The sequence below is a fragment of the Plectropomus leopardus genome, chromosome 8 (assembly GCF_008729295.1).
Source record: "Plectropomus leopardus isolate mb chromosome 8, YSFRI_Pleo_2.0, whole genome shotgun sequence".
NCBI lineage: Eukaryota > Metazoa > Chordata > Actinopteri > Perciformes > Serranidae > Plectropomus > Plectropomus leopardus.
The window spans coordinates 17413669-17432667 of record NC_056470.1 but is presented as its reverse complement, the minus strand read 5'-3'; the positions used below and the strand labels follow the sequence as shown (position 1 = coordinate 17432667).

At 42.1% G+C, this 18999-nt stretch overlaps 1 protein-coding gene across 4 annotated transcripts in view; it reads right to left on the bottom strand.

Annotated features, from left to right (window-relative positions):
- The window catches only part of l1cama (L1 cell adhesion molecule, paralog a), a 52262-nt gene extending 33476 nt beyond the window's left edge, over positions 1-18786 (bottom strand). For 3 of the 4 annotated variants that reach the window (XM_042491479.1, XM_042491481.1, XM_042491482.1), the window contains exon 1: positions 16802-16941. The gene's annotated coding sequence lies outside the window, so the exon portion shown is untranslated. Of the gene's footprint in view, positions 1-16801; positions 16942-18440; positions 18508-18709 lie in introns of those variants that run through there. The other variant, XM_042491480.1, reaches the window with a different exon arrangement.
- Between the last annotated feature and the right edge of the window lie 213 nt (positions 18787-18999).

The window sequence follows — 18999 nt, the reverse complement described above, 5'->3', positions numbered from 1 at the left end:
GAATGTGTTTGTATGCAGCCATTCAACCCTCAGAGAGAAAAATTAGAGGGAGATCAGACGGGTGAAAGGGAGATTTTATGTGTATGTGCTAGTGAAGCCTTTGGGGATCAAGCTGGAGCCAGGCAGGGTAGTAAAAAGAAGCTGACATCAGTATAGCATCTATCAGTGTTAGCCCTGAAACCAGATGCAGCAGCTTAACGCCGTTGGAGACGACAAAACAGCTACAACACAAACAGCATGCAACAGCACCAGAGGGAAATCAGCCACTGAAGCACTGAAGCACATGCTATACCAAAACATAAAGCATAAGAATTAGCATTACTTTATTTTTCCATACACAGCTCATTGTTATTCAAGTCAGCCATGCATAAATACAGTATAAAGCAGCAGAAGATAAAGCTGCATGAGCGTCAAAGAGAAGGCTGTGCTGCTGCGGGTATCTGATGCGCCTCAGGTGTGAATGGGAGCATATGCGTGCCCTTGTGTGCGTCTGGGTTGCATCAAGTGTGCAGGTGGGGCAGGTTTGTGTTTGCAGGTTGACGTCTGAGGAGGGGCTCTGCAGTCAGTCATTCGGCAGACAGGGAGGAGGAGGAGGAGGGAGTGGTCCCTCGGGTCAGGTGATAAGTGGCCCATATAGCGCTGGAGGACTCAGCTGCCAGCGACTTGTGTGACACGCAAGGACATGTGGCCGCCTCCGCTGGGAGAATCGGCACGCCACACCCCGAGGAGAGGGGTGGGGTGTGTATATGTGACCTGCGACCTCCATCACAACAGGTTGAGATAATTATGCCTCAAAGAAAAAAGCATTCTTGAGGAAGCAAAACAAAGAAAAAATCTAATCTAAACTTAAATTTTGCCTAATGTAAAATGTTGGTGTCTTTGTTTTGAAGAAATTTCTGGTTCTTAACCAGGGGTACGTAGTTTCCACAATATTTCAGTAAGGTAATTTTTAGTGCTCAGCTTCCCTGCAGACAGCTCATTGCTAAGATTTAGACGTTGCCAGAAACATTTGTCATGGTGTCCTTAGGTTGGATGTAATCCTGTCTTTTCCACCACTTCAGGGAAATGAGCTGCGGGCAGGGCAAGGTCACACATAGTGCTTTGCTCACACATTTGCATGGAAGGGCCCCAGTGGCTAAACGACTGTGGGAAAGCGGGTGAATTTTTTTTTTGGAGCCTGAGGCTGAGCTTGTGGAGACTTAAGAAAGTCACACATGAAATTACATTAAGCCTGAGAATGAAAACATACGTCAGACATACCTGCACCCATGCACTGACAGTACAAACACACACGGCAACAACTGTTGTAATAATATATGCAATGCAAAAACAAGAAATATAAACAAAAGCAAATTTTTTACAACAAATTCAAACCAAAACAGCTCTTAAAACAGCATAACCAATCAGACATGAAAAGTTAACAGACTACAGTAGAGTTGCAGGAGATGCAGTTTTAACTAAACTGCTCACCAGGTGATTCGCATTTTCAATATGATTAACCAGGTCAAACAACAGCTTCTTGCAAATCCCATTAACTTTGTTAAAACTTGCAAAAGCAGCACTTTTCCTTAAGTGCTCCTCATCTAATCAAATACAAGGTCTTCTGGGGATGAGGCAGGAGAAGTAACGCCCCTAAACAGCTAGTAAATGTCTATCGAGTGGAATCAGAGTGGAAAGAGATGAGGGTGAAGCTGTGTGTGTGTGTGTGTGTGTGTGTGTGTGTGTGTGTGTGTGTGGATGAGAAGGAACAAGAGGAGTGAAGAGGAAATAATGGATATTGTAGCTCTCTTCAAATAGTGTAGTCTCTCTGGTCTAAACTTAAGTATTAAAAATGATCATCGTCTTATAAACTGTGGAACAATTTATCTAACCTACCTACACCTTTAAGCAATCTGTCTTTTGTTAGGGTGCAACTACAAACACATTTATATAAGTGCTAACATTCTGAGCGAGCAATTTTATTGATTTGTTTGTTATTCAAGTTTTTTTTCTCTGCTGTGTTTGCACTTTGCTGTATTTCTTTTATGCTTCACAATCTCTCGCTACACCACAATGACAAGTCAATCTTTCAGATTTATGTGTGTGGATTCAAGATATTTTAAATCAGACTTGCAGAACTTCTAACGTCAGTAAAATTCACGTTCAAGTGATCTAGGTAAATTGCTATTTTCTATAAATGTGCTCTCTAATAGGTCAGGATAATGAAGCTATAGTCAGCTCATATAAACCTTGACATCTGCTGTTTTAAACACTTGTCTAAAGCAAGGCAGTAATTTCTTATTCTACTTTTCTTTCAGCAGGAACTGCAGTTTGAAAACATGCTATTTTACTGCAGTTTTGTTCAGTACAAGTTTTGTGTTCAAGAAAAATCAATATACAAATACAAACTATTATTATATAAGTGTGTGCACTGTCTCGAGAAACTATGCCCCAGTGGAGCTGCTGCTTGTCTCTACATCAGCTTGTTTCTAACTCTCTCATCTCTCTGTGTCATCAACACACACAGGAAAACAGCAACGCTCAGATTTGTGAAGACACACTCACACACCATCGCTCAAACCTGCACACACACAGACATGCAGCAGCAGCAGACTGAGGGTTGGTTTAGGTAATTGTCTGGCAAGACAAGTCAGTTTAAGGGGATTTGCCTGCCATTCAAATGGGGCTGTGTGAGGATAAAAGACAGCAGAGAGACATGAGTTTGCATGGCGATATGGCTACCTTACACGGTCTCAGCTTATTTGTACACTCCACCTGTGTGTGCGCTTGTGGATTTGTGTGAGAAAGTGTGTGTTTATCTAGGATGTGACAGGTCAGTATTGTTACGCATGAGTCATTTTGTTTGCTGTTGTATGTGTCGGTGCATGTGTGTGCACAGTGTCTAATGCTAGGTGTCAATAGCCCTGCCTCCCTTTCCTTTTCTCACCCCGCTATCACCATGACAACCTCCTGACTCCAGCTCCAGCACACACAGAAAATATTCCTCTCCCCTCCCCCTCCCATGTACATCCTCCTCACCCCGCCACGCTCTCACACTAATCCACTCTCTCCCTCCCTCTCTCATCTATCTATACTGTATACTCTACCTTCATCTCCCATCTCCCATGTCTCCATCTCTTGCTCTTTCCCCATTTCTAGCTTTCTCCAGCTCCCGTTATGTCTACATGTTACCCACACTTGAAAGAATTCCTCCTTCCTGACTGTCGTCTTTTCTGAAAGTCTGTCTGTTATTTGCGCTCTTCTATCTCTTTCACTTCTGTTCTCTATTCTCTACTCCCTGCTGATTGCCTCTCGCTACTTATATCAGCCTAAAAACTCCCCTTTTCCTCTCCCTGAACTCCTTTACCCCACCCCTCCCCTCTCTCACAGTCTCCCTCTCCTTCCCTATAGGAAGAAGCTTATGGAACACTGTCTTCCGTCTGTGCTGCACTACATCTTCATTACAACCTCCCAGCCAACATCATACACAATGCAATTATAGGTAGCATTCTATCAACCTCTGCCATCAACTTTTATCAAGCCTGAGAGAGACCATCCAGTCTGAGGGGAAATTTGCAGGCTGGCACAGCATCGGTACAATCCCTCGGCCCTAAGTGGCTGACTAACTCCCATCGCATCTGTTATCATTATCATCAGCGAGCCATTTCTGCTCTGTAACTAAATCCAATCATTACCAATGGAGTCCGCAGCGCAGATCTATTTGAGGCGGAGCGGCTTGTGCTCTCCAACAGAGAAGGGCCAAGCTCCATCAAAGGCTGCAGTGTTATCTGAGGCGCGCAGCCCCGTCTCTGCTGCAGACCCCTGTCTCTGCAAATCCCCCTCCCCACGTCTCCAGCCCCTCCACGCACCAGTGTGTAGTGGTGCAAAGAGATCAAGGACGTGACATTTTCCGGAACGCGCAGCAATTTTCAGCGAGGCGCAATATGAAAGAGTAAACAGACAACCTGTTCCTTCTTGCCTGTGTTTGCATGTGTGTGTGTTGGTGTGTGTGCGTCATCTCCTGTCAGACAGTTAAAGGGAGTGACAAGTATATCTGGCTTTATATTATCTATTCAAGGAGGCAGACAGAGTGAATAAGCGAAAAAAGAAGTGAGGAAGCTGTTTCATCTCCTTTCTATATTTATATTGTTTTGCAGAGCTTCACTGCGCCTCTCGTTCCTCGCTCCCCCTCCTCCTGCATCATCTTTTTCATTCCCCTCTCCTCTTCCTCCAGGGGTATTGCCCTGTATGCTGAAGCCCCAGCTGTGGCCACAACTGCACCGCACTCTCTCATCTCTCTTTCCCTCCCGTTTTGCTTCAGTTATGAGAGATGACAGAAAGGGTTCGGCCCCAATTCCAGTGAGACAGAGGGAGAGAAAAACAGATAGAAACAGAGAGAGAGGCCACAGGCATGCAGGGGAAGCTGCGGTGACCTTTCCCTTCGGCTAAACAACCAGTTGATGAGCTTTTCATTGAGAGTTAGGCCAACAAGGTCTGACAATCCACATCTATACTGTAGACACACGCAAAACAAAGATGCTCCCGGCCAGCTGTTGATACTCTTGTGTATACTCCCACAGTCAACATAACACAGATTCACACCTTCTCATGGAGAAAATAAAGAATAGTGGCAATATTCTAGTACATTAAATCCTCTGCTGTAGTGGCAGGTATCTAAATCATCTCCACCCCATGATAGCATGGCTTAAAACATGCTGATGCTGCTGGTTCCTATATAGGACACCCACACAGCACGTCAGCAACTCCTGCCAGCGAGCACTAGCCAAACAAACACAGCTTTTGCATGACAACATTTCTCGAACACCTTCGGAGTCTCTCTCTTTATCCAAACTGAAAGAAGAAACCAGCTTTTCTGACACTTGTGGAGGCGGACGGGCCCCGCAGGCATGGCTGAGGGGCTGAAACACAGGGAACAGAGTGTATGACGGCCGCACGGCGAGTAACAGTCCTGTCACTAACGTTTACTGTCAGATTGTTTGTCCCCCTCTAAACCACGGGCTGGTCAAAGCGGTGTTCACTACACAGTCATAAATACAACACAGACTGTCTGGATGCAGGAGAGACAGGAGGAGGAATGGAGAGACAGAGGGGATGTGGGGAGTGAAAAAGTTACGAGGACGCAATAAGATGATGATATATGGCACCCATCGAGAATGTAGTCATCCCAACTGAACACATGCTGATTTTACAGCAGGCAGTTCTACTATTTTTGTTTGGGGTTGTGTTTCCTGTTTAGTGAGTGTCATAGAGTCAGTCTGTACACAGCCTGAGAAGACGCAGGTGAGCTGCATGTGTGTGTGAGTGTGCGTGTGCTTGGCAGGTGTGCATCTGCCTCTGCACGCGCTGACATTTTAATCACTACAGGATCTCTGTCCTTTACCCTTTTACCCTCCCATCTTCCTCTGCTCCCTGTATCCGCTTCTCTTTATCTTCCTACATTGTCGTTTTAATGGAATAATTAAAATTCACTTAATTAAGATTCACTTATAATTATTTGATGTGTAAGTAATACTGTCTGATGATGTGCTAGTGTACTCTCAGACATCGTTAGTGTTTTGACATTTAGTTAGGTTGTGTAAACACTGCAATGTACTTTGGGATTTAAATGTTTTCCACTAAGAATCGTGTACTAGTTATTTTACAATAGGGTTTTTGATGTGATGATCCTCCCAAAAAAAATTTGAATGATTTTTCTAAGAGGTATGGCTACCCTTTGTGTTCTGAGAAGAGAATATATATATATATATATATATATATATATATATATATATATATATATATAAAAAATAAGTTTGGTCAATCCCATGAACAGTTTTCTGTTAATGTTGACGGTATTGCACCCGCTTGTGAGTGTAATAAACGGGATATAGACTGGACCTCATCTCTTGTGACTCTTCTGGGATTTTGTTACAGAATTGTGACCACACCTCTCATCTTAACCTCCACACTCTCACACTTCCTGCTTGTCGCTCTGAGCGGGATCACACTTTAATGGTGCAATCAACATTATTAAAAGGTTACTGATAATAAACGTCCTTTCTTTGTCTCCCTGTGTTGCACCTTCTCTCCTGCTTCCTCTGCCCCGCCCAGCTATGTAACGCCTGGAGGATGAGGTCTTTGCTTATGTGTATAATTACCTCGTTAAACTTGTTAACAATGTCCGGGCCCTCTGTCTAGTCTCTCCTGGTTCTGTCTTTATCTCAGTGTGGCTTGTTTCATGTTCCGGGTCTTTTCTCTCTTCATCTCCCGCCTTCCCCCGATGTGACATCTGCACCTCTGAATAAATCTATTTTTCCTTCTTGTTGCTCTCTTGTTTCCTCTGGGGGATTGCACCTTTTATCTTTTCCTCGTAGCATCACCCCATGTCTCCTTATCGCTTCCTGCTACATCAGTCAGTCCTCTCTCCAGCACAGATTTCAACAAATGATTTACAAAAATTGCTACACTCAAGTGCACCCTGCAAGTTTGGCCACAAAAACACAATTGCCCAATCTTTCCCGCTGTGCAACAGAGCATGATGGCTGATGTAAACAGACAGTTTTATAGCTAAATATAGAGCTCATTATTGCAGCTCGGGCACTGTGTGAGGCTCTCTGTAGCGCCATGCCCAATTACCCCTGATCAATTCAGGGAGCAAGTCAAACAACTCCAACACTAACCTGATTTAAAAGTCTGCATTCAGAAGAGGCTAACAAGAACAGATTCACAGACTCCTCTTCAGGTGGATACTGGTGCGTGGAGTGTGCAGCAGGTTAGCATGGCCTGATTTGTGTGGGCTATAAGGAGTGATGATGAGAGGGATGTAGGTCATGATTGGTAAAGAAAACAGCAGAATAGGTTATGTAAACCTTCACTGTGCAAGATCTCCCTGACATGCAAATTATTTGCAGTTTGACCAAACAAATTTAATGAGATGGGGAGGCATCCCAAAATATTCTAAGCAGAAGCCACACTGGACACATTTCCAAACTGAAATGTGTTTTTGTTTTCAACCCAATAATGATGAATAAGTGTCAGAGCTTTAATGCTTTAACGCAATGTCACATTCACCCATGCATTCACACACTGGAGGCCAAGGCTATCATACAAGGTCCCACCTGCTACTTAGTTTAAAAACACACTCGAACACTGATGGAACAGCAATTATCTCACCAAAGGATACCTAAACATGTGCACTAGAGGAGCTGGGGATCGAAACACAAATCTTCCAGTAAGTGGTTGACCAGCTCGACCTCCTGAGCCACAGCTGCCCCTAAATGACAAAGCAATAGGCGACAATAATCTCGTGTGGATATATTTGTGTTTCATTGCCAGCTGGGGCGTTCAGTCTGCATGGGTTGAAAAAAATGCCACGATCTTCAGGTTCATGGAAACATTTCCACTTTCTCCCTGTGTTCCCTGTCAATCTGTACCATCACTCTGGACAACAGGTGTAGACTCATGTCATGACTGGGACTCAAGTAGGACTCGAGTCACAAATTTGATTTAAGACTAAACTAAACTTCATGTAAATGACTTCTGACTTAACTTTGACTTGAGCCTTTCAACTTGGAAATACTTGAAACCTTCCCTCAGGCCCACAGATTGAAAAGGATGTTTTTTCAAAAGCATCACAAATTAATCCATTTGCCTTCATTTCTTAAATCAACTGACTTAAAACTATAAATTCCCAGCAAGTTGACCCTCAATTCCCAAGATCCACTTTGTTTGAACCAATCCAACAGCATCCAATCAAGTTGCAGGAGAGAACCATGAAGAACTAAGGTTACAATACAGAGTGTCAGTTGGAACGAATGATATAAGATAATTTCGTTCATGTACAGAAACTATGTGGTGGTCGACAACAAACGCATTGCAAAAAATATAAGTTGAAAAAGTGGCATTACATTTGGTGAAGAGCCCATTATAACTTTTCAGGACTTGGGACTTGTCACTTTGGCACGAGGACTTGATTCTGGTGTTGCTTGTCTTGACTTGCAAAGACTTGAGACTTACTTGTGACCAGCAAAACACTGACTGGGTTCCACCTCTGCTCTCCCTACTGGCTAAAACACCAAAAGAAAAAAAAAATCCAGCTTCTTACATACAAAGATACACAGTTTCATGCATTTATATTCTATATATGTATAATAAGTCATTTGAGACATGCTGCAAGAAACGTCCACCCTGGAAGACGAGGCTGCCCACTCAGAGGAGAAAGAGACAACACGACTGTTGTTACTCACAAAAGCAGGCTTAAAGAGCACACCTCTCTAAATCCTATCTGTCTCCACTTTTGTCTCTGACATTCTCAACTCCTTGACATTTCCTGTACTTGAATCTCTCTCCTGCTGCTCATAATCAATTCTCCTTCTCTGTAGCTATTTTCTTACAATTCTCCCTCTTTGTCTCCACGCCTCTTGTCTGACATTACCCTGTTTTAACCTTCCCCGCCCCTCCTTCGCTCTCCTCCAGCCAGTGCCTGCATGCATGTGGTGGGTGTAGTGTGTAATAGGATGGCACAGTAGGTGAGATTAAATTAGGCCAGTGTATGGGGATTACAACCCACTCAAAACCTGATCCCCTCCCACTCTCTGTAATCCAACCCTAATGAATATATCATGGCTGACACAGCAGATAAAGGGCCTCCGAGAAACTACAGTCACAACATCACCGAGACACGCGGAGGAGACAAATAGCGCCAGCCTGTTTACTTTACATCACCTGCAGTACTTGAGGCCACTGTGTCTGTTTGAGTGGATGCTCGTGTTTCATGCCCCATCTATTTCGGTTATGGTTAATTCAAATGAAGTGTAGGTATAGAGTGGGGAAGAGACAAGTGAAACGAAATCAATATACTTAAATGTAAACACTCAAAATAAATAAGCCTTTCGATGGATACAGAAAACTATCAGACCACACTGTGTTTCAGAGGTGAGAAAATTATGTATGTGCTTCTCAGTCAATGTCAAGCAGTCACTTTCAATTCAGCACACTAACTCGAATGCCTCAAAAAACACAGGAGTTGCTCTCCTGACTCTGCGTCTCTAGGCTGAAATATACCAGACACTGCTTCCCATCTTATCATAACAATTTAAAGGTCAATTGTGTAGGATTTAGGGGGATATACTGGTGGAAATGGAGTATAATATAATAGGTATGTTTTTCTCTAGTGTGCAATCACCTGAAAATAAGAATCATTATGTTTTTGTTACTTTAGAATAAGCCCTTTATAACTACATACGGAGCACGTCTTTGTCTATGGAGATCGCCACGTTACACTGCCATGTTTCTAAAGAAACACTGGCTCTAGATAGGGCGTTTTGCGTTTTTGCACGAGTCTCAGAGAAACACAGATTTTGTAAGGTGGGACGGCTTTATTTAGTGTTTTTACTGGTATTTCTCACTGGGTACAATTATACTGGAAGGAAAGAGACCTCTGTGGATAATAGAGTGCCCCAGGGATGATATTTTTCTGCAGGCCAACCCCACAGCAATGTTGCCCTGGTTGCCCCCTCAAAAAGCTTTTGTGATTTTTCCATTGGATTTTGGATCATTGCAGAAATAAGCTCTGTGGTAAAAAAAAAAAACATTAATGATACTTAAACATTTTGTTCAGCAGGATAATATTAAAAAACGAATGCATGGATTTTTGAAGCCGAAATGCAATTGCCAGAAGTAAAAAGCTAATGCTAGGCTATTATAAACTACATTACTGCTGCATTGCCACCGCGATGATGACGTTCTATAATCTCATTTAGCCACTTGTTAGCAACTGTCTTTTGTAAGACACGTAAAAGCTTTAAAGTTTGCAAGTGGGGTATTTACTCATATATTCTATGTTGTAGAACAAAACGTCAAAGTCTCTCAAGCTTGTGTTAACCACAGACCTTATTTAAGGCTTCTAACCAAAAACCCATTTAAAAAACCATTGACTTTGAGACGAGGGGATCGGAGGTGCTGAAATGCTAGCAGATTTCCATGTTTTAGGACTCATTAATCGAGTTCTCTCTTCAGCTCACAGTAAAAACCTCATGAACATCTGGATCTCAAGTTATCAGAGAGAAAAGGTAAACACACATTAGCAGGAGCTGGGCTTGCAGCCCATCTTCAACATGCCATACAGCATCGGAGAAACACTGATTTGTAATATGTAACTGCTTTTTTCAGTGGTTTAAATACCCAGTGGTGATTTGTGTGACAAACAGTAAAAACCTCCTGAATGTCAGGATCAGAAATAAGGTGAGCACTGGCAGGTGCTGGGCTAACAGCATAGGAGAAACACTGATTTGTAACATAAAGTTGCTTTTTGGTTTTTTTTTACTGCTTTTAATCACCTGGTCAATTTATTTTGAAAAGGAAGATACTTCTTCAGATAATTTGGCTCATGGTAAAAACATCCCCAACCAATGAACACTGCAGGGCAAGGTATCATTTGGTTGCAATATGCAATCCTCACTGCTAGATGCCACAAAATTGCTCTAAATCTTACAAACTGTTCCTATTAAAGACTCAGTTAAACTAAAATTGAAGCCTTAAATTGCCAGACTGACTTTTCAGAGTTCCAGGAAACATCATCTTCATCAGTAAATGCCTGATTTGCTCTGGCATAAGCCTCAAGGTCGTATTCCAGCCCAGTCTTTCTGGGAGCACACAGAAACATGTCGATGATAATGCCTCAGGGCCAGAACGTCAGTGTCCTTCAGGAGAACAGTGACTTGCAGCCTTCACACAAAACATTTAGTCATGACTGTCAAACACTACCTGTGTAAAAGATGCACCTGTATCTATTACGGGTGGCTGAAAACTGCTATCCCACTGTTGGCGTAATGACTGTCAAAATACCTTTTTGCTGAGCTTAAGTTGGCTAAAGGAGAAAAAACTGGAGCAGACTGAAAGTCATGACAAGGACACTGAGAAACATTTAGAGGGAAAAATGAGCATAGGTGAAAAATAAATTTAGATAGTGTAAAAAAAAGTTTAGTAGAGCGGTATGATGTAATTTAGAGAAAAGCAACAGTGCTTAATGTCCTACAGCTCCAATCCTACAGATACATCATGCCCCCAAGTTTCATTAAAAATGCAGCCGGCCTCTCAGCAACAAATCAATAAATTAGTAAACCAATGCTGTCATGTCCCCTCAATAAACCGCCTGCACAATGTAATTAAAGCCAGACTGGTACAATGACACATACTCCCCAAAGTATCACAATAAAGCCACATTTGTCTGAGATATTGTCCTTAACAAAAAACCTTATTATTACTTTATATGTGCTAAATTTGCTCTGTTGGAATTTCCTAAAGCACCTGAAGGCAGCATACTGAAGGTTAGCTGTTGTTGACCAATAACTTACCTACTTTAACCTATCACCAATTTGCAGTTATTTTTCTTATGACAAAAGATAAAAAGAGAGAAAAAAAAGAAGTTAAATATTTTTGATTCAATGCTTTCCTTCATAGACAGACTGAATGCTTTTATGTAACCCCCCCCCAAAATGAATATTTTTGCTAAAAAAAAAAAAGTGTTTAGCATTGAGATAACTGCTGAAAGAGTAATTTTGTTTACAGCTAGCTAGTTCAGGCTAATCTAGCCCAATTAAAACAGAAAATATAGCTTCACAGATAGTTTTATAATTATAATTTGGTATTTATAGCATAAAGCAAAATAGATATATATGATATCTATAAAATATCACTAGACAATACAAGTGGAGGCTGTTTGTATCACTACTACTACTATTAATAATAACATTTCATTATTAATCTTAAAATGTTTTTGCTTAAATTAGTGTCCAATTTAGTTTCTGATTAAATGTTTAGAGACTATAAGATAAGTTAAAAATCATTACAAGGACTTTGAAAAAGAAAAAAAAGCAATAACTAGAAGTTTTTGTATTAGATAATAAATGAATAGCTTTATCGTGGAAAGAATAGGATAAAAGCATAAAAACATGAATACATTCAAGCATTCAAAAAATACATAAGATAATTTTTAAGCTGTTTTACCCAGAAGCCATTAAACTTAGACTTACTTACTGTATGTCACAATGATGTCGCCACCAGACACTCGACATTATCTTTCTCAAATGAAAGGCAATAAAGCCAACATTGTTGTTTGATGTCTAGTTAATTCATTCATGAGGTCATCTCATACTGGCCCGTGTTAATGGTGAGTCAAGCACGCACGAGAAACCTCTGACAATCAACAGAACACTTCATAGACGCAGTTGGGAGACACACTGGACAGAGGGTCAGTTTAGTCTAATTATAGTCACTGATGTGGACAATAAAGGCTTTCTGATAAAGCCGACTGTGGTGCAGATGGACTGACGCTAAGGGGAATTCTGTGTTTTGCTGAGACAAAGACATCATTTTGTCAGAGACAGAAAAAGGACGAGGACAGCATCAAGCAAGCAAAGAGAAGGTCAGAAAGGGAGTTTCATATCTCCCCCAATTCATCCCCAGTCTTATTTTATGTGTAGATTAATTGCATTGCTGCTTTTGTCAACTGAAGGAATTTTAATTTGTTTGCACCATAATAATAAAAAAAAAATTGATTTTTTATTCCCTCATTTTGAGATATTTTTCCACACTAACTGGGGCCTCAAATTTCGTTGTTTGTTTGTTTGGCAGTAATTAATTTCTCTGCTGGTTTCAAGTAATATCCACTGCGGGGTTCCAGTTTTGTAATTTTAACCGTCAATATCTTATTTGTCACCCAGGGGAATTCTACAGTTTCCCCTCTCTCATACCATCACTTCTGAGAACTGTAATAAGGTAATTCACTCTGCCAAATTAAATTCATTTCCATACATGACGCCTCTATTTGTTCCCTAGTCTCCATCATTGGTTCAGTTGTATAACAGGGTTGGATTTATGTGTCTTTGTCTGAAAGCCTCTTTCTGGGAAGGCTAACAGGAGCCGTAGTCATTATTTTGATTAAGACCCTGATGTGGGCTTCTCTGTCCACCACTGCATGAATACTGATATGACAAGTGAAACCATAGAACTGCAAGAAGAGAAGGGAAAGAATAGAGATACAGAAGCAGTAAAAAGAAAAAATAGATTACTTAGGTTGAAAGGTTTGCTCTAGCTGTCTAAGAAGAGAGAACAGAAGTCTAAAACGATGACTGGAACAAGGAGGTTCATAGAAATTGTCATGACAGTCTTCTTCCTCTTTGTCTCATCTTCTATAACAGCCCTTATCTTTTTGCCATCTCTGTACCATCCTGCTGCCTTTTAAATCAATCATTTTCATCTATAGGTTATCCTCCCTTCTTTCCTTATTTCACCTCTGCAAATTTCATTCTCCCATTTTGCCGGGTTCCTTCCCTCCTCCTCACTTCTCTATAATCATTTATCCGTGGCTGGCCTGTCAATCCATCTGACCCTTAGCTCCCTAAATCACCTCAATGTATTCTTCACCAAACCCTGACAGCATGTCTACACGATCCCCCACTTGACACCCAGTGGGCTGACTCCCATCTGCACAGCCTAAATCAAACAGCCTCCAAGCTGCAACCACAAGGGGTGGGGAGGGGACTGACTCTCCATCTTGACAGCATCCTGAAGGTGCACGCGCACACATGCACGGCATCAAAAAGGCACACGCTGGAAAGATAACTCAAGAGAGTTTGCTTGCAAGGCTTTGAGTTTGTAACTTTACAACTATTATTCTCAGAGGATAACAGGAAACCGGAGATGAAACAGTTATTGTTGACACTTCAGTCGCAGCGATACTTCTCTCTCTTAACCCTTATTTTACCCCGTCTCAACTTTAATGGCTGACTCCCCAGAGAGTGGCGAGTGTGCTCTTTGATCAGTAGCAGACGCTTAAGTAATCAGGCCAGGGAGGCAACATAAGAGAATCTTTAATTTGGCGCACTGCAACAGGATCTTTGTAGCGTGTATATGCAGGGCGTTTGTTTGTGTGTGTGTTGCAGAAGTTGTGCCTCTGCAGATGTGTTTATGTTGTGTTGATGTAACTGTGTTTGGTGAGTGGGATGACTGGCAAAGGTGCCCCGAGGCTATAACAGGTGGCTTAGGAGCAAAGGGCCAGCGCAGCACTGCTCTTCCCCGGAGTTGCTCCTAACTGGCAGATTGAGAACAGATCTCCTCCTACACAACACCAGCTCTCCACTTCAACTGCAGGACTAAAGGCATTTGGAAGCAGGCCAGTCTCTGACATTATCGTGCCATAAAAATTAATAGAGCAAAAGCATAGATATCTGACCACATATTTCAGGCCTTTTAATAACCATAACCACAATCAAAATGCTCCTTTTAATCATCTCGTCTCTCATTTCTATGCTTCTTACTTTTGCGCTCATCCTCCCTACTGACCTTGCCCTTTACTATATCCTACTTGATCCCCCTCTCTCTCTCTCTCTCTCTTCAGTACCTATAGCCGTGAACATGCATTAAAGGATGTTTTGCGTTTCAAAAGGAGGTCCACCTTCCTCTCTTTCCCCTTTATCTTTTTTATGTTGCTTACACCATCCTCCCCTGCCTCTTCTCTCTCTTTTCACTGCAGATTCCTGTCCCTCTCTACTCAAATAAATCCCCGTTTCCATCCATCTCTTTGATGGAACAGCTCAATTAACCAGTCCGTGTCCGAGGGGAGATTACATTCTGCACCATACTGTAGAGAGGGGTAATCATACACTCCAAGTCTAGCCTGCTACTCTGACAACAACATCCCTGCTACACTTGCAGCTCCCAAACACCGTCTAGAGATCTGGCTGCCTCTGCCATACAAACCCCACGCTGCATTAAATAGTATGATAATGTGACCAGTAGTGGGTCTCTGGGGCATTGCTGCCACGGAGAGGATGCACACGCACATGCACACACACGCGCTCATTCACTCCAACACACCCTCTTCAGCAGCAGCTCCATCTTGATCTATTGTGTGAATGTGTGAATGTGTGCAATGCAGTATGTTTATGGATGTTGTACAGATGGTAACAAGTCATTGTCAGGCGCAGTGCCTTCCCTCCCCTCCAGTCCCCTGACTGGGTTCATCTGGGACAAGCCGCAAGCTACTGAGGCATGTAGGGATGGAGGGAGGGAGGGAAAGAGAGCAGGTTCAGTACACCACAAGCACACACACACATGCACTCACATAATATGAGCAGATGCACCAAAATACCAACACACATACATATCTTTGTGCACCTGGTCATATTTTTGCAATTCTGGTCATATCTTTAGAATGGGACTGCAAGTTATGAGCAAATGAACACCTACAAAACACCAGACACGTACAGACAACCTACAGACATAACAAGCTTACAGCCTGTGGCAGCTGCTTCTGGTAAAACCGATATCTACATCATTAACACAACTGTTGGAACATTGTCTATTTTCTGCCATTGGGTAAAACAGATGTGTAACAGGCCGCAGAGGGTGACAGCAGGCAGCTGTATGGCACACAGCCAGGTGAGTGCCTGTTTTTCATGGGCACACCTCCACATAGTCTGCTGCGAGCGCTGCCCCACCCTTATTTTCACTCCCCCTGATATCTCCTCCCGTATAAATATCTATCTCACTCTCTGTCTCCTGTTGATATCTGAATCTCTCTCTCTATCTTTCCCATCTTCCAGTCCTTTTTTAGATTCCCTGTATTTCTTCCTTCCAAGGTCTGTGGTTTTAGGTTACCCCACTCTGGCAAAACAGATCTACTGCAGCTGCAGGAGATAAGATTGGTAGACTAGAAAATTGTTGTAGTCTGCTACTGCTGTGCTGTTCACCGTACAAAGTCTCATCCTCCACATCAATGAAAATTGTAGCAGCACATTGCAATCATGGGCCGTACTTAACATTGAGCCACTTAGCTATTAGCTGGGGGAGGGGAACGTGGAGAGAACACGAATATTCATATTAAAGTAGCAAGGCAGAAGGAGAGGCAAAGCATGAAATTTGCCTGAGAAATTACCATCAGTTTGCAGAAAAATTCCCAATGAAATATGCATTGCAAAAGAGAATATTTCACGTATATCTGCATTATATATTTTTCACATTTGGTAGAAGATTGTATAGACTGGCTGTCTGTACATTTTTGTAATAAACGTATGGTAATGCAACAGATTTAAAGTGAAGTCCAATACACTTTGCAGATATTAAAAACTAAAAATCTTCTTTCTTTTCCTTAGGCAAATAATCCAAGTTGCATTTAGTTTCCAAAAACATAAATCCCAAATTAAGACATATCAGATAACATTATGTAAAAATGATCTTGTAATCTGGCCCATAAAGTGTTTAGTGAGGCAATTCAGTTGCACACAGCACTGCTATAGATTCAGAATTATTATCAGAGGAGACCCTGTTGCATCCAAAGCACTCAATGTTCAATCGGCAAGATAAACATACAAATGCAACAGAAAAAAACATTTTCACTACAAGTAATCTGCACCAACAGGTTATCCATGCCACCTGCCTTCAATACTCAACATTTCTTTTTACAGTTTAAAGTGATCCAACGTTACAGTGTAGTATAACTGATAACAACCCCCACTACCACTGAAATAAAAAAAAGTGTTTTGAATTTTGTCTCATTATTTATTTCTCAAACTATGTGTGTTGATATAGCTGTAATGTTAAAGATTTACTAAACATCAACACACCTGATGGGAGCAGGAAAAAAGCTGTCAAACTGATTTACATGATCATCTTTTACCGTCAGAGGAAGATGAGGCAAAGGTGTGATTCCGTAACAAGCCACCTCCACCTAACAGCCTAATTAATCTGCTCACCAGCTCTCTCCCGCTCTCATTCTGTTTAATGACAAACTGTCCGTATCCTCGCAAAAGCATCCTCTTACCTTCACAGGGATGTTCCCTTCCTCAGGCAACTCCTTGCGTCCTGTTTTCCCCTCTCTTCCTTATCTACTTGTGCCTTTTCTTCCTCTTCTTTATGAAATTGATTGTGACCCTCTCCTCTCTGCTGATGCTGCAGTGATAGAAAAACACACCCTCCTCCGGCCGCTCTCTCTCTCCCTCCCTGACTCTCATTGGCTGCCTGTTAGAGGTGACATCACCCTTCTTCTTTGCCTGCCTGCCTCCCTCCCTCCTCCTCTGTTCCCTCCCTCACTCGCTCCTCACCTCACTCTCTGTGGATACTGACCATTCCTTTATTGTACCCCCCAACTCCCCCCTCCTCCTTCCTGTCCTCTATGTATTCCCTCTGTCCTCTTCTTCTTCCCTGTATACAGTCTGCATTAGCAGGTCCAGCTTCTCTTTTTACTGCTCTAATATTCAGCTATGCAGTGCCAAGTATAATAATGCATACAGTATATTAGCATGGAGCACATATCTGTAGCCTATGGCCCTCCAGCACTTCTTCTCCTGCACCAGTCCAGGAGCCAAAAGACTACAAAGGTGAAATAATGACCGTAGCAGGTTTTGTGTGGGTAATCTCTACGCTCCGCTGGGCCCAACTTCCATAAGCTCTTTTAATTCATTCTGCCACGAATGGGCTTCAGTTCATTACAGTGTAATCAAAGGCATGACTGGGATGAATGTTATGTAACGCTAGTGGATAAAAATGTGTCAGGAATTACTGCTGTCTCTTATCAGAGTCTGGGGGGCGGGTCGAAGAGATGCAAAGATGCACTGATTTCAGGGTAATAAAGGGCTGCGTAATCCAGGCTTTGTCTGGCTGTGTTTGCTGTTGTGACTATAAATGTCATCTGGTGACTGTGATCCGGTACACACGATGATAGAGATCTACAGACGTTTTGTTTTACACGCTTGCACATCTTTGCATCTTGATTACTGTGGATTTATGTGTCAGTCAGTTGGCCTAATATTTCCCCTCCAGTTTATCCAAAATCCAATGCATCTTCTTTTACTTTCTTTTAAAGCAATGCATGGACTGGCATCAGTTTATATTTTAAATCATCAAAGTCCCTATTCCACCTCCAAAGACACTTAAGGTCCTCTTAATAATTACTCCTTTCGATTCCACGCTTTCAGTTAAAATCCAAAACTCACAAAGCTTTTCCCACTGCACCCTGCTGAACAGTTTATCCGTCTCTGTTTGGTAGAACTTTATTGTTTAATTCTATTAAATTTGTTTATAGACAAAGACTTTCATATAAAGCAGAGAAGTGATATGGCATGTGCCAGATTTAATGACTGTGTACTTTCCATCTGCAAGCGGAAATGAACATTGGAAAATACTATAAATACTAACTGCAGTGATTTTGAGTTAACACAGTTGCTGTTGTAAATACATGATTGCTTTTTATTCTGTGTTTTTGTCAAACTTGCGGTGTGGCTCTCTGGATGGTGTTGGTCTGATGATCAGTTAGTCCACTACTTTGGTCCAAACTGAACAACTTTTGGATGGATTGCTGGATTGTACAGATATTAATTTTGAGGCGGATAGAAGGAACTCCAACTATTTGTTGTGCACTTTGCAAAGATAAGCAGACTTAAATTAAACTGTATGATACTCACTCTGTTGTAGACTGACCATGACCCCTCCATGAAATACACAAACACCGATGTACAGATGAATCTTGATCTGGCAACTTAACAAGACAAGGCCCAAAAAGTAGCACAGAATGAGTAAACAAAGACCCAAAAAATGCAGAAAAAAAAAAAACACACACACACACACACACACACACACACACACACACACACACACACACACACACACACACACACACACACACACACACACACACTCATTCCACACTTGTTCCTAAAAATAAAGTACTCACAACAATTCAGGTAATTGGGGCAGCACCATGTCCAGTCAGAAAACCCTGTTCCCACTGAGCTGCTGTAGTTTTTCTTTGTGTCTTTCCAACCTGAGGGTGCCAGCGTGCCCATCTGCCAATGGTGCCCGAGGATATGCCAGGCATGCAGACAAAAGCTGCCATGGGAGCAGACAGCATGGGAATAATGATTGATGACGCCAGTTTATAAAGGTGAGAACCTCTGCCATTATCCTCAGGAGAGGCTGGATGGCTGAAGAAAGGCTGAGAGTTCAGGGTCAAAACTGCAGCTG